Raw genomic sequence first — 16,463 nt, 5'->3', positions numbered from 1 at the left:
GAGAAAATCGTGCAAGCAACAAGAAAGAAACAATTTAGATACTAAGGAGCCAGAGTAAGGATTACATAGGACCTAACTGCATCAACATTAAGGGATTGAAGGGCCTGGAATACAATATTTCGAAGAGCAAGGGAGCTTGGAATGCAGCCAAGAATTCACTATCTGGCAAAAGTAAGCCTTCTCTTCTGGGGAAAAGATGGGCAGTCAACAAAATAGGAGACTTCCAACTGTTCCTCATGAAAAGACCAGAGCTAAATAGAAAATTTGGACTTCAAACAGGAAACTCAAGAGATACATGAAAAGGTTAAAAAAAGGGTAAAGAAAAAAAGCTGCCATCTAATAAGATGAAACTGGATCTATCCCCACTTGGGAGAAAGATTCTCATAACTAGAGAATTATAACTCTATTAGAGAGCATAAACTTAGCCAGAATTAATGGACACTCATGACTTATCCATGTCTCTAATAAAATGACTTAAAAACAATATCTCCTTAAAAAGTGGGGACAGTAAAGAGTCAGGAGGATGGAGGAGATTGAATGGGGTAAATAACATTATATAAAGAGGTATTGAAATAGAGGGGAAGAAGAGAGGAGGTGAGAACTGCCTGAATCTTATTCTCATCAGATTAGGCCTAAAGTTAGCATACACACACTCAGTTAAAAAAAATTATCTTAGTTTTCAAGTATTAAAAGGGGTAAAGGGGGAGGCGGAGGAAAAGAGGAACTAACAGAAGGAGAAGGATCAAAGGGAAAGGGGAAAGAAAGAGGAGGGTGCTTGGATAGAAGGAGGCAAACACACTGAAGGTGGTGGTTTTCAGAAACAATACTGAGGAATTTTTAATGGGATGAATAGCAGACTAGATTAAAAACCAGAATCTTACAATATGCTGCTTACAAGAAACTCATTTGAAGCAGAAAGATACATATAGTGTAAAGGTAAAAGATTGGAGAAAAATATATTTTGCTTCAGCTGAAGTGAAAAAAGCAGGGGTAGCAATCCTTATCTCAGATAAAGCAGCTCCAAAAATAGATCTCATTAAAAGAGATAAGGAAGGAAACTATATCCTTTTAAAAGTACCATAGAAAATGAAGCAATTTCAATACTAAATATGCATGCACCAAGTGGTATAGCTTCCAAATTCTTAGAGGAGAAGTTGAATGAGTTACAGGAAGACATACTGGTAGGAGATCTCAATCTCTTGGGAATTATTTTTCCCAACTGTATGCTAATAAATTTGAAAGTCCAAGTGAAATGGATGAATATTTACAAAAATATAGGTTGCCCAGGTTAAATAAAGAGGAAGTTAAATACTCAACCCCATCTGAGAAAAGGAAATTCAACAAGCCATTATTGAACTCCCTAAGAAAAAAATCTCCAGGTTCAGACAGATTCACAAGTGAATGCTCTCAAACATTTAAGGAACAATTGGTTCCGATTTTATATAAACTCTTTGGCAAAATAAGTGAAGATGGAACTTTGCCTAACTCTTTCTATGACACCAATATGGTGCTGACACCTAAACCAGGAAGGGTCAAAACAGAGAAAGAAAATTATAGACCTATCTCCCTGATGAATATAGATGCAAAAATCTTAAATAAATCTTAGCGAAGTTATTACAAGCAGGTTATCACTAGGATAATACACTATGACCAGGCATAATTTATCTGAGGAATGCAGGCTTGGTTCATTATTAGGAAAACTGTGTACTATCAGAAATTATATGATTATATCAATAGATTCTGAAAAAGTCTTTGACAAAATACAGCACTCATTTCTACTAAAAAACACTAGAAAGCATAGGAATAAATGAATTGTTCTTAGAATGATAAACAGTATCTATCTGAAACCATCAGCATGCATTATATGCAATGGGAATAAACTAGAGGCATTCCCACAAAACCAGGGGTCAAATAAGGCTGCCTGTTATTACCACTACTACTTAATATAGTGTTAGAAATGCTAGCTTCAGCAATAAGAGAAGAAAAAGAATTTGAAGGAATTAGAATTGGGAAGGAAGAGAAAAAACTCTCACTATTTGCAGATGACATGATAGTATACCCAGAGATTCCCACCACTTCTCAAACAAATAAAATCAGATTTAAATAACTGGGCAAATATCAAGTGTTCATGGATAGGCCAAGCTAATATAATAAAAATAACAATTCTACCTAAATTAAACTACTTATTTAGCACCCTACCACTCAAAATTCCAAAAAATTACTTTAATGAATTAGAAAAAAGTAAGCAAATTCTAAGAAATAAAAAGTCAAGACTTTCCAGTGATTTAATGAAAAAAAGTTCAATAGAAGGCAGCTTAGCCTTACCAGATCTAAAATTATATTATAAAGCATCAGTCATCAAAGCTGTCTGGTATTGGCTAAGAAATAGAGTGATGGATCAGTACAATAGACTAGGTGCAAAAGAGAAAGCAGGAAATGATTATAGTAATCTGTTGTTTGATAAACCAAAAGAGTCCAACTTCTGAGATAAAAACTCTCTCTTCAGGTGTGGCTGGGTTGCAGAGTGGATAGAGCACTGGCCCTGGAGTCAGGAATATCTGAGTTCATTCCAGCCTCAGACATTTAATAATTACCTAGCTGTGTGATCTTGGGCAAGCCACTTAACTCCATTTGCCTTGCAAAAAACTAAAAAAACCCTCTCTCTTCAATAAAAACTGTTGGGAAAATTGTAAGTTAGAGTGGCAGAAACTTAGACCAACATCTCACATCCTATACCAAGATAAGATCAAAATAGGTACAGCATTTTGACATAAAAGACAATATTATAAGCAAACTAGGGGATCAATGAATAGTTTACCTGTCAGATCTATGGAAAGTGAATCAGTTTATGACCAAGGAAGAGATGGAGAACATCATTAAAATCAAACCAGATAATGTTGATTGCATTAAATTAAAAAGCTTTTGCACAATCAAAACCACTGTAACCAAGATCAAAAGAAATGCAGTAAATTGGGAAACAATTTTTGCAACTGACATAGGACTCATTTCTAAAATATATAGAGAACTGAGTCAAATTTATAAAAAAGCCATTCCCCAATTGGCAAATGGTCAAAGGATATGCAGAGGCAATTTACAGATGAAGAATACAAGTTCTTTGAGGAAAGATGCTGTTTCATTTATTCATTTGTTTTCCCAGAACTCGAGATAGTGTCTTGCACAGAATATACAATAATAAATATGGACTGGATTTAATTTAATTGAAAGCACCAGTTCTCAGACAGAAGTCAAGAGTCCATGGTGCAGAGTTCTCAGTACAAATTGGGATTGGGGAAATGACACAGAATGCAGTTTAGACAACAAGATCAAGAACAATTTCTCCACATTAAGTACATACAGGTGGATCCCCACAACTGTATAATAAGGACATTATTTTGACATTATCAGGGACAGTTGATCTCTTCCATGGTTTTAGAAAGGTAACAGTAGTTAATTATTCAGATGCTTATGACTTCAAAAGAGGCAGAGAGTAAAGACCTCTGGACATTTCTTACAGTTCTAATGCTTTTCTCCAACTCTTGAAAGAAGATAACACATTTCAGAGAAGCGATCTTCTTTACCTTACCCTTTTTTCCAAAAATGCTATGCTTATTCTTTCCTTTGAACATTTATTTATGGGTATTCTACCTACTTTTAAATCATATAATTTCAGAACCTGGAAGTTATCTTCTCAAAAATTGCCTCTTTTTAAAGATAGCTAAGTAGTGTTCTTGACCTGGGGGTAGGAAGACCAGAGTTCCAATTCAGTCTCAGATGTTTATTTGGTGAGTTACTCTGGCCAGGTCACGTAACCTCAGGTTTTTTTTTTGTTTTTTTTTTGTTTTTTTTTTTTTTTGCTGCAACATCAACATCCTTCTCCCAGGATTATTGTAAGGATAAAATTAAATATTTATTTTTAAAGTACTTGACAAAGCCTTAAAGTCCTATATAAATGCTGACTATTATTTCTATCCAACTGAAAATTTCTTGTACAAATATTCTCTCAGAAGAATAAATAGAGAAACTACCTCCTGAGAGCAAAACAGTGACATGGTGGGTTTCCCTCAAAAAATACCCTATATGAAGGCAGATTAGAGTTTGGGTACTAATTTATGTTTTTCCTTATGAGCATATCCATTTTTTAGTTTTCAAGGGAGAACATTTTACCAAATTCACAAAGCTTCTCTGAATCACCACTTCCAAAAGAGGGACTCAAGAACCATAGTCAAAGAAGTCCTGAACTTGGAATCAGAAGATCTGTGCCCTGTCTCTGCCCCTTACTACCTAGGGAACATTAACCAAGCAACTTAAATGAAACCTAATTTCCCCATATAGAAACTAAATAAAATTTGCAGTATCTACTACACAATATTGTTGTGAGTGGAGATCAATGAATTCTATAAATGCAAATTATTATTAATAATAGTAACAGAATAATTCTATGTGTCAGATAGTTTTTTGGGGAAGAAAGATGTTGTCTGGGATTAGTTCTTTGTCATTAGCATCAGAGTTGAGTCTTGTTAAGTTCCTTCAGTAACTGGACAGCACTGAGACTTTAAAGCAAATTTTTCCACATTTAGGCAATACTAGTGTCTCTTTTCTCTGACCAATTCTCGAGGTAAAGGATCCCAGACCGTTTGCATCTATTATATTCCTCCCTGCTTCTGGAATTGATGTTTTCTCCCTTCAAGTCAATAAAAAAATATTTATGAAAGGCCTATTATGTGTGAAACACCAGGGATAGAAAGACAAAAAGAGACAATCCTTTCTTTCAAGTAGTTTTATTTCTGGTTTTTTTTTTTTTTTGCAGGTGGGGAAAGTTTTGAAGATTTTGGAGGTTTGGGGAGACGAATAAATATAAGAAAATCTGAGAAGCACTGACAATTGTAGCATTGAAAAATTGCATAGAAGTGACACGTGATCTGAAACTGAAAGGTTGAAGAAGCTTCTAAGAAGCATAGGCTGAGTCCATTTTAAGAACTGGAGTACTGTTTTAAATGCATGGGCATACAAGATGGATCTTCAAGTACAGGGGATAACTAATAGTACAATCTGTCTAGAATGTAGAGTCAGGGATGTTGTGAGGAATCAAATGAGAAAAAGGATGTAAAATACTTTGAAAACTAAAGTGCTTTAATAGTGCCAGTTAGAATAATAAATATAATTAAGAAGATGATGACAATGACTACTACAACAACTACTATGATCTATATTGGTCTATTAATCTATCATCTAATTATCTATTATTATAAGGTTGTCTATAGTTTATAACTTCATTCTTTGAGCCTTCTCTTGCACTTTAACAGCTCAAGCAATGTTTATAAAACAATAAGAAATGTATATAATATAATATATATAATGTATAATATCATGTATATAATAACCAGACTCCAAGGAAAAAATGTGTTCATACCCACTATTAAACTTAATAAGCATTATTAATGTTGGTTTAAGTCTAGACCATCAACAAGGCAATCAAGCAAGCCTTCATTTACTATTTTAAGGTGTAAATGTTTACACTGAAAATTTCAGCTATGGAAAGCCAGTAAGAGTTAATGCCAGCCCATTCCTGATAAGACATTATGAAGAATAATGTGAAATAAGACAAGAAAGGTAAGTTAGAATGCGATGGTGTAGTTTGTATTTGTCCCAGAGACTATAAAAGCTGAAGCTTTTTAACAGGAAAATTGACATGATCAGACTTCTGCCTTAGGAAGATTATTTTCACAACTAAGTAGAGTATAGAATTGAAAAGGAGAGAGTGTTGATGGAGGCAAACACTTGAGGAAACTAGTTCCAAAGTCAAAGCAAAAGGTAATAAATGTGCAAGAAATACTTGTGGATGTATAACTGTAAAGAAAGTTATTTCTTTACAGACTTTTATTTCAACTTGGGTCACCTAAATCTTTCTCTTTCCAGCCCATCCAGCCCAGTACCTTCCCCACTATAGAATTAATGAAAGCAAACTGACTGCCTTCTTCTGACAGATCTACTGAAGAATATCATCCACAACACACACACACACACACACACACACACACACACACACACACACACACACTACACAAATAATCACAAATTTTAAAAAAAGCTTTATTCAGAACTCAAAGCTTATTTTGAGGTCGTCAGCAAATACTCTGTGTACTCTGGAGGGCAAGGGGGTTTGAACCTTTTACAAATACTCTGATCAAGCAGAAGCAGAAGCCAACCACCTTCATATGACTAATAATGAATAAACCAGAAAGCATCAACATAAGATAGAATTTCCTTATTTGGCACAATCTGGTTTCTTACAGAGACAGCAAAACAAAACTTTGTTTTGCCATTTGAAATTATTTAATTGAAATATGGTTGAATGGAAGTTATTCCCCATCACTATTACTGTGAGGTGTTGTGTTTATGAATCAATTTGTCATTTTGACATGTGTTTCTTCCTTCTGAAGGGTAGGAGTAACTTTTCTATTATTTTTGATAAGAACGGGAACTGGACCTTTTTTTTTATTGTAACTACTTCCCTAGTGAGAAAATTTTCTATGCCAGCAAATGTTCTCTGTAACTTCAATTGTTAGAGATTTATGGAAATCACTAAGAGATTAAGTGTTCTTGAGTGATAAAATAGGTAGATCAGCAGTCCTGGAATTTGGAGGATCTGAGTTCAAATCTTAACTCAGACACTCAACCCTGGGCAAGTCACCTAACGCCAATTGTCTCTCATTCAGGGCCACTGCCAGTTTTCCTGCTTCATATGTGACCACTGGTCTCAGATGCCTCTTGAAGAGAAAGAGAGTCTGGTGACTTAGCACAGCACCCCTCACTCAAATCCATTTCACATGCATGTCAGGGCATCACTTCCTTGATGTCATGGCAGTCTTCAAGAATGAAGGACAAGCAACGTGTGTGCTAACCAGATTCAAAGAGTCAGTATGCATAGGAGGCAGGACTGGAACCAAGGTATTCCTGGCTTCAAAGCCTGTTCTCTATCCTCAGACACTGCCTCAATTTCTTCAACTATAAAGTGACCATAATGACAGTTCTTTTTTTTTAAGGTTTTTGCAAGGCAAACAGGGTTAAGTGGCTTGCCCAAGGCCACACAGCTAGGTAAATATTAAGTGTCTGAGACCAGATTTGAACCCGGGTACTCCTGACTCCAAGGCTGGTGCTTTATCCACTACGCCACCTAGCCACCCCATAATGACAGTTCTTACCTCCAAGAGTTGCTATGAAAATCTAATGAAATAATATATAGTAGAAAAGTGTTTTTTCCCCATAGTGCCTGGAAATATCCTTTCCCTCTTACCTCCCCCCACCCCGCCAATCTCTCCTCTATCGACTAAACTGTATTGCCTTTTTCCTTCATGGTAACCCATTATGGATGAAAAAAAAAACACAAGGTAGAGAAGAGTTCCTAGTATAGCAAGTAGCAAAGCTACTTTAATTATCTTTAAATCCCTTTTCGAACTTAATGGGATCTTAGAGGTCTCTTAGTCCTAACTCATTTTACTGATCAAGTCCCAGTTGCCCAGGAAAGAGATTGTCCTCACTTATGATCTGAGAGAAGACAGAGGACTAGAAATTCAGACTCTGATTCTGCTATCCTTTCTACTAAATAATGTTAGAGTCTTTTTTAAAAATGTTTAAAAGTTATGCTTTTTTTATAACTTTAAACTCTTTTTTAGCAGGTGGCATACTGCTTCACAGAGCAAAGCTATCTGATCCTCGTTAAGTTGCTATTTTCATTCATTGACAGAGGGGCAGTCAATAACTAAGGTATATTTAAGGATTCTTTCTAAATACTTTATTTCAGAAGAGTGTATCTTTTCAGAAAGAAACAATTTTCAAATTTCTATACTGAAATGTGTTCTATAAATTCACATAAACAAGTTCAATTTGTGAATAGCAGAAACCTTTATCAGGCATTACAAGGTCTAAAATATGACTTTCTTTGATCCCATGAAATTTTCCTACATATGTCCTATACTTGAACAAAATTTATTGACTAATTTTCATCTGATTGGGTACCGTGCTATCCTTTCTTTTTATCTTTAATCACTCCTTAAAAGTGTTCTATCTTCAGTACCTAGCATTAAAGAACTTAGTGCTTATTAGCATTAAGCAGACACTTATTGACTGATAGACTAATATCTTAGCCATCCAAAAACCAAATAAAAATTATTGCCTCCTCCAAAAATCTGTATCTGATGACACAAACTATAAATGTCTTCTTTCCCTTCTGATCTCAACTTGAACATTCTAAAATTTGGTTTCCCATGTTTTCATTTTTGAATAATTATATAGATAAGAAAAGTTATACTTTCTCTGCTAAAGGAAGCACAAGAAAATGATTGATGAAAGATAAGTGCACTGACTATCAATTATAAGAACTACTAACTGAATGAGAAAATACTTAAGAACTATTGTAGAGGAGAAACTACAGGAATTTCATATGAGAATGCTGAAACATAACTGTGTGAATGCATCAATAAGATTTTGTGGAGTATTTTACTCTACAAAAAGAAATTCAGGATTTTGAAAAATATTTTCATCAAAAGTATTGGTAGCAGTGGTGTTGAAGATGTTTAGATTATGATATTTTTAATGGCTAAACATATTGGTAAGGTAACAGTTATACTTTAGTATTTGTTTCTTTAAATTATAGTATGATTTCAAATCCTATTTAATCACTAGCAATCATTAATATTTATACTTAGGTGTTTTCATCAAGAATTCATTTTGTATATGTTTTTTAAAATCTCAGAACATCAGAAGATATCAAAGAATATCTTAGATGATATTTAGACCACCTCATTCTTGAGGTGGTCTAAATCCCCTTTCTAAAACATAATTGAAAAACAATCATTCATCTTCTTAAAAAAAACTTTCAGTGAGAGGTAATCTATGATCCCTTGAATAGTCAATTCTACTTTTGCCCTTTTCTTAGTTCAAAAGACATTCTTCTTTTACACTGCACTGAAAACTGACTCACTTATCCTTTCTTTTGTTCCTCCTACCTCTTCCTAGGAGCCAAGAAAAATAAGTCCTATCTATTTTACCCAATATGATCTTGTAAATATGTAAACATAGGTATGATGTTCCACCTAAGTCTCCTCTCCATACTAAACATACTGCAACTATTTAATTTGAATAAGGATCTACAGTCCCTACAGTCACATTCCTCTGAATGTGTGCTACTTTGTGTCCTTCCTAAAATGTAGTGTCCAGAATATAGCATTATGCTCATGAGGCAAACTGATTGAAGCAGAAATATAGTGGAATGATCATCTCTTTCTTCCTAAATGGATTAGCAGTAATAGCATTTGGTCATTGCCATATAACCTTCTTGACCCATTTTGAGCTTGTGATTTCCAATTTGTTTTCCTATAATAATTGCTGTCTAAATATTCCTACCCTATGCTTAACTTTAGGAGTTATTTGGCCTGATTATAAAAGTTGATTTTTATGGTAAATCACATTAAAAAATATATATCCTTTAGATTCTGATTCTGCCAAACAGAATGTGAATTGTCCCTCCTAGGTCTGCATCACCTCTAGACTTCACAAACAAGCTCTCCAACCATCAATCAATCAATCATTTAGCATTTATTATCCAACCTCTTTGTGCAAACTGAGTTCTAGGGTTACAAGCACAAGAAGCTATTCAGTTGACTGAGTGATAAGTTCAGAAACCAGATTGCAAAGACTTGAGAGATACAGAAAGAGAAAGTGAGGGCAACAAATGTAGATTTTTTTCCCCCTAAGATCTGAACTGAGAAAGGGAGGATGGATTTAGAATGATAGTTTAATTTGGATTCACCAATTAAAATACCTTTCTACTTGAAATTTTCCTTGAAGCCAAGAGAGAGAAACAAGTTATCCCTTCTCTGCACTCCGAAAACAATTTATTCTTCTCTTATGATACTTAACATATGAATCACAGTGACTTAAAGAGTTAGTTCCCCTTTAATTTTCCACAGAGACCTGTTTGGAGAGTATTTCTCAAGGTAAATAGTTGCCATAATAAGAGTAATATAAAGGAGAGAAGAGAAAGAAAGTAGATATTTTTCATTATTGATGAAACCAAAGCTCATTGTTTGGAGCACACAGAAGTTTATTGCTGCTATTAATAAAACAAACAAAAAAACAAAAACAAAACCCTATTTGTGAAACTAAATTGGTTGACTTGCCCCAAACCCAAAAATGAAGTTAATGGTGTGTTTAAAGATAAATATGTTCTTTTTCTTTTCTTAAACTAATGCTTTATGTATCGTGCTGGTACCTGACCACAAATGACATTCTGCTCATGAAGATCACTCAGAAACTTACTGATTTAAAAATGTGTTCTATCATTTTTAGTTGCAAAGTGTCTAAGATTCTAGTAGCAGGCTGAACTGTGTTGCTCAGTCATTTTCAGTGATGTCTGACCCCACTTAGAGTTTTCTTGACAAAGATACTGCCTCAGTTTGGTTTGCTATATTCTTCTCTAATTCAATTAGTAGATGTCTGAGGCCCTATTTGAACTCAATCAGGTAAATCTACTTGACTCCAGTCCCATCACTCTATTGACTATACCACCTAGCTGACATATGTGGACTACGTGACCTCTAAAACCCTTTCAATCACTCAGATAATCTGAGTATATCAAATGGAGAAATTTCTCAATTTCTTCCAAACATAAAGCAATCAGGTATGATATTTCTCTTTTGCGACCCAAATAGTCACAAATAGTGACTCCTAGAAATGCTGGGAACTTAGTAAATGCAATGGACTATGACATTAAAATTCTACTCATAGGTGGAGCAGTGGATAGAGCACTAGCCCTGGAGTCAGGAGGATCTGAGTTCAAATCCAGACTCAGATACTTAGTAATACCTTGCTGTGTGACCTTGGGCAAGTCACTTTTGCCTTACCAAAAAAAAAGTCTCCCTATCTTCCCTGATCTCCTCTTTTCCTTCAGTCTCTTTGGACTGAAGTATGGTATGCCTGGTTCAAATATGTTACCTTATTGTCACAGAATCACAGAAGTTTAGAATGGAAGAGATCCTTAGATAGTCCAATCTATGTCCAAATAGAAATCCCTTGGGAAGAACTGATGCTCTTTTCAGGATTCTTATCCAACTACTGAATGGATGATTTGGTAGCATGATCATTCCTTTTACACCATGCTTAAATTTATCTTCTTTGCAACTTCTGTTGATTGACCTTAGTTCTACTCTCTGAGGTATAACCTTTCAAATATATTTTTTTTTAATTTTTTAAAGGTTTTTGCAAGGCAAATGGGGTTAAGTGGCTTTCCCAAGGCCACACAGCTAGGTAATTATCAATTGTCTGAGACAGAATTTGAACCCAGGTACTCCTGACTCCAGGGCCGGTGCTTTATCCACTGTGCCACCTAGCCACTCCTAACCTTTCAAATACTCAAAGAAAGTTATTATTGCAATACCATTGCCCTCATCTGAAAACTCTCCATTTCCTCAATACTGCTCAGAATCAACACAATATCATACATCAGTTGCATATTACTTGTTCAGTCATTTTTTCAGTCAGGTCTGACTCTTTGTGATAACATTTGAGCTTATTTTAAAGAGATACTGAATTGGTTTTCCACTTTCTTCTTGAACTCATTTTACAGATGAGGAAAGTGAAGCGAACAGGGCTAAGTGACTTGTCCAGCTAGTGTCTGAGTTCAGATTTCAGTTCAGGAAGATGCCTTCTTAAATCCAAGTCTAGTGCTCTATTTCTTGTGCCACCTTGTTGCCCCTTAATATTTGAGCAATATACACTATTCTGAATATCATCACTTTTTTGACTCCTTTTGATTTTCTGTACAATAATAACCTGCTACAAGGTGGTTTTCTAGCAAACTACCATGTAGCCATATCTCTATCATATTCTGTTAAGCTGATTGTTTGAATTCAAATTTAAGATTTTGTATTAGTCCCTATTAAATTGCATACCACTAGAGCTATCCCAATAGTCTACACAAGGGTATATGAACTTTGTTTTGTGCATTCCTTTGGAAGAGTGGTGAAGCTTATGAACCCCTTTTCATAAAAAATGTTTTTAAATATATATTTACCTCCCCGTTTTAGCCTATCAAGATCTTCTGAATCCTTATTGTCATTTAATGCATTCATTAGTTCTCCTTGTTAAGTCTCACCATCAAATATCATAAATATACCATCTGTCTAATGAATATGCTCTGTTTTTATCTAAGCCATTGACCAAAAAAACTTAGGGTCAAGTACAGATCCCTGGAAAACTCTCCTACAGACCATGTTAACACCAAAACATTAATGCCTATTCTGATACCTCACAAAATCGTGGAGAAATTCTCATTTTGATCTCATATTTATACTTCAAAATGCAAATCTATTTGTCCTAGTTGTGGCTTCTTTAGAAACATAGAAGAAGTTACTCACACTTACCTCAAATCTTCAATGTATTTTTTTAATCAAAGTTATTACAATCAATTTGAAATTGGAAGAAAAAGTTCATTATCAAAATGTTATAAGGGGGCAGTTAGGTGGCACAGTGCATAGAGCACTGGCCCCAGAGTTAAGAGGACCTGAGTTCAAATCCCACCTTAGACATTTAATAATTACCTAGCTTTGTGACCTTGGACAAAACACTTAAACCTATTTCCTTGAAAAAAAATGCTATAAAAAAGGGAAATTTTTGGATTTTTTGCCTTTTTACCATAGTTCCCATGTCCTTCTCCCAGAAGATTTTTCCCTTTTACTCCCAAGGATTATTGCTTGAAAAGGCCTTACTCTTAAATAAAGGATCTGATAAAAAAAATGATACTAATAATTATATCTTATGCTTTTCTGTTTTATAGGCAGGGCAGCTCTTTAAGACTGAAAAGCTGGGACTTCCTGGCAAAGCCAAGTTGACAGCATGAAACTAGCATTTTCCCAGAGTTTTTCCCTATACAATGTTAAATGGAATATCCTCAAAGACATTAAGACTCCAGATCCCACCAGAAAGGGAGAGAGAGAGAGAGAGAGAGAGAGAGAGAGAGAGAGAGAGAGAGAAGACATTCAACCATTCAACTGTAGACATTATGAAGGACCTTTAGTAAAGATCTCTCTCTTTGGGGAAAAAGAGGATAGAGCCTAGCTAGGTGGGAGAGTGGGAAAGACAGCAGGAGACTTTTAGCCATAGTGCAGTCCAAGTTCTGGCAGTTAGAAAACATCCCAGTTTCTGGTTCAGCTAGAATGCAGACCTGCAGGGATGGTCCCAATCCCAGACAAAGTCTGAACCATGGGAATACTGGGACAGCAAACAGGACTGTGTTGGGAGCAAACAACTCCATAGGCAGAGCCTGAACATAAAGGAGAAAATAAAGCTCTGCATAAGCAACACTGAGGCTGCATAGGTAATACTTTGGCAAATAATAAGCCAGGGACAAGACTCCAGCTCCAGCTCAAAAACTCAGAACTATTCTCCCTAAAATCCAGGAGCAGTGCACAACTTTCAAAATAAGCAAAAAAAAAAAAAAACCAAAAAGAACACTAACAATTCAGAAAGAGATGATAAAAATGCCAACTCAGAAGAAAAAATCAGATAAATTATCTACATGGGAAGTCTCACAAGAGTTTATGAATTGGGCTCAAATCCAAAACTTCATGTAAAAGTTTAAAAAAAATTTTAAAAAGCAAAGAGGAGAGGAAGAAGAAAAATGGAAAAAGGAAATGAGCTATGCAAGAAAATCATGAAAAATTGACCAAAGGAATCATTCCTTTAAAAGTAAAAATAACCAACTAGGAAAAAATAATGTAATTAATCAAAAAGTAAAATTGACCAAATGGAAAAGGAATACAACTCATCAAAAAGTCAAATCAAGCAATTGTAAAAGAAAAAAAATTCATCTAAAAGTGAAACTGATAATCTGGAAATGGAATACAACTCATCAAAAGGTAAAATTAACCAACGAGAAAAGGAAAATAACCCGCTAAAAGTAAAATTAACCAATTAGAAAAAGGAAACACAAAAACTAACTGAAGAAAATAGAACCCTAAAATTTAGAATTGGTCAAATAGAAACTGATGACTTTTTGAGACATCAAGATTCCATCAAACAAAATCAAAAGATTGAAAAACTTGGAAAAATGTAAATGATATTTTAAAGAAAAGAAAACAACCTAGAAAATAGATCCAGGAGAGATAATTAATGAATTAGGCCTGTCGCCAGAGGGAAGATGGCGGATCTGAAGGAGCAGTTGTCCAATGAGGAGAAGGTGCACATAGCGGCAAAATTCATCATCCATGCCCCCCCCAGGAGAATTTAATGAAGTATTTAATGATGTTCAATTACTGCTTAATAATGATAATCTTCTCAGGGAAGGGGCAGCTCATGCATTTGCACAGTATAACTTGGACCCGTTTACTCCAGTAAAAATTGATGGTTATGAAGAATAGGTATTAATAACAGAGCATGGTGATTTAGGAAATGGAAAATTTCTGGATCCCAAAAATAGAGTCTCTTTCAAATTTGATCATTTAAGAAAGGAAGCTACTGACCCCAGGCCCTACAAAGGTGAAAATGCCATTGAAGCTTGGAGACATGAAGTGGAAATTGGCATGAGAGCCTATGTAAAGGAACATTTACCCTAATGGAATCTGCACAGTTTATGGTAAAACTATAGATGGACAGCAAACTATTATTTCATGCATAGAAAGTCATCAGTTTCAAGCAAAAAACTTTTGGAATGGTCGTTGGAGATCAGAGTGGAAGTTTAAAATTACTCCTTCTACCACACAGGTGGTTGGTATCTTGAAAATTCAGGTTCACTATTATGAACATGGCAATGTTCAACTAGTGAGCCATAAATACATAAAAGAATCTCTAACAGTGTCTAATGAAGCCCAAACAGCAAAAGAATTTATTAAGATTGTAGAAGCAGCAGAAAATGAATATCAGACTGCCATCAGTGAGAATTAGCAGAATATGTCGGACACTACTTTCAAAGCCTTACATCAACAGCTGCCAGTTACATGCACTAAGATTGACTGTAATAAGATCCTTAGTTACAAAAATTGGGAAAGAGATGCAGAATTCTTAAGATGAACACTGCATGACTGGATCATTTTAGTGTCCATGTATAAAAAAAAAGATAATTAATGAATTATTGATCTCCCAAATACTAAGAACAAAAAGGAGCCTGGAAAATGTCTTTCAGGAAATTATCATGGAAAACTGTCCCAATATATGAGATCATGAAGACAAAATAGTCCCAATATATGAGATCATGAAGATAAAATAGTCCTTGAAAGAATACACAGAACACCTCCAGAAGGAAACTTCAGAATTAAACCTCCAAAGGTTATCATAGTCAAATTTATTCTCAAATAAAGGAGAAAATACTACATGCAGCCCAAAAGAATCAATTTAAATACAAAGGAAATACAATCAGATTTACACAGGGCTTATCGGCTTCAACATTAAAGGAGGACTTCATGAAATATATTTTGGAGGGCAAAGGACCTTGGATTACAAACAAGAGTTAACTACCCTGAAAAATTCAGCATAAGTCTATCAGAGAAAGATGGATTTTCAATGAAATAGAGGGCTTCCAAAATTTTCTGATAAAAAGACCATAAATAAACAGAAAATTCAATCTTCAAATACAAGAGAAGAGATACATAAAAAAAGGTAAACAGAAAAGGGAGGAAAATGTCAAGAACATTAAACTTTATACATTCTTACAAAAGAAAAAAAACTTGAAATTCTTGAGAATTATATTTATCTTAGGATAGTCAAAGGTTGAATACAGTTGAAGGGATTGTACTTAGAGGATGTGGGTATGGCTTATTTTGTCTTTCATTATTGAAGAAGAGCAAAATGACACTGCTGTGTTTGAAACAAATTGCATTGTGACTAGTAAATCAATATGAGCTCAGAATGCTCTACCATAAGTTGAACACAAATAGTCCAGGTGAACACCTGGGGTGTTTACTCTAAACTTGCCTATCACTCATTTCATTTGAGCTACTTTAATTATGCCTTGTACATATAGCTCAACATTCTCACTGAGAAGGGCCACCTGCTCCTGTGTCAGTGTCTTCCATGTCTTACAATCAATTCTAAAGTTCTTAAGAGAGACCTTCAAGGTATCTCAGTACTTAAGAGTATTTAGAGACTCTATACATAATTAAATACTTAGTTAAGGAGGGTTATAGTACAATAGGGACAGAACATGAGAGCATACTTAGAAGGGTAGGACATAGATTAGGAAATGATCTTACATTAATCCATACTTTAGTTAAAGAGAATTTTAGTACCATGATTGGGTGTGCTACAGGGATAGAGGGAGAAAGGGTACCTACTGCTTTGGTTGTGGAATACTGTAGAACTATGGTTGGAGTATTATGGAGATGGAGGGAGAGAGTGTACTTGGAGAAACTGAACATGTAAACATCATGAAGATATTTTGCTTTTCATGATGCTTTGGCTCATGCAAATTGTGG

General features: G+C 34.9%; 1 pseudogene; it reads left to right on the top strand.

Moving 5' to 3' along the window:
• Positions 1-14,194: 14,194 nt before the first annotated feature.
• LOC141516391 (F-actin-capping protein subunit alpha-2 pseudogene) lies at positions 14,195-15,058 on the top strand (annotated as a pseudogene).
• The last annotated feature ends 1,405 nt before the right edge of the window (positions 15,059-16,463 follow it).

The sequence above is a fragment of the Macrotis lagotis genome, chromosome 3 (assembly GCF_037893015.1).
Source record: "Macrotis lagotis isolate mMagLag1 chromosome 3, bilby.v1.9.chrom.fasta, whole genome shotgun sequence".
NCBI classification, from domain to species: domain Eukaryota; kingdom Metazoa; phylum Chordata; class Mammalia; order Peramelemorphia; family Peramelidae; genus Macrotis; species Macrotis lagotis.
This window is presented reverse-complemented; position numbering and strand designations above follow the sequence as displayed.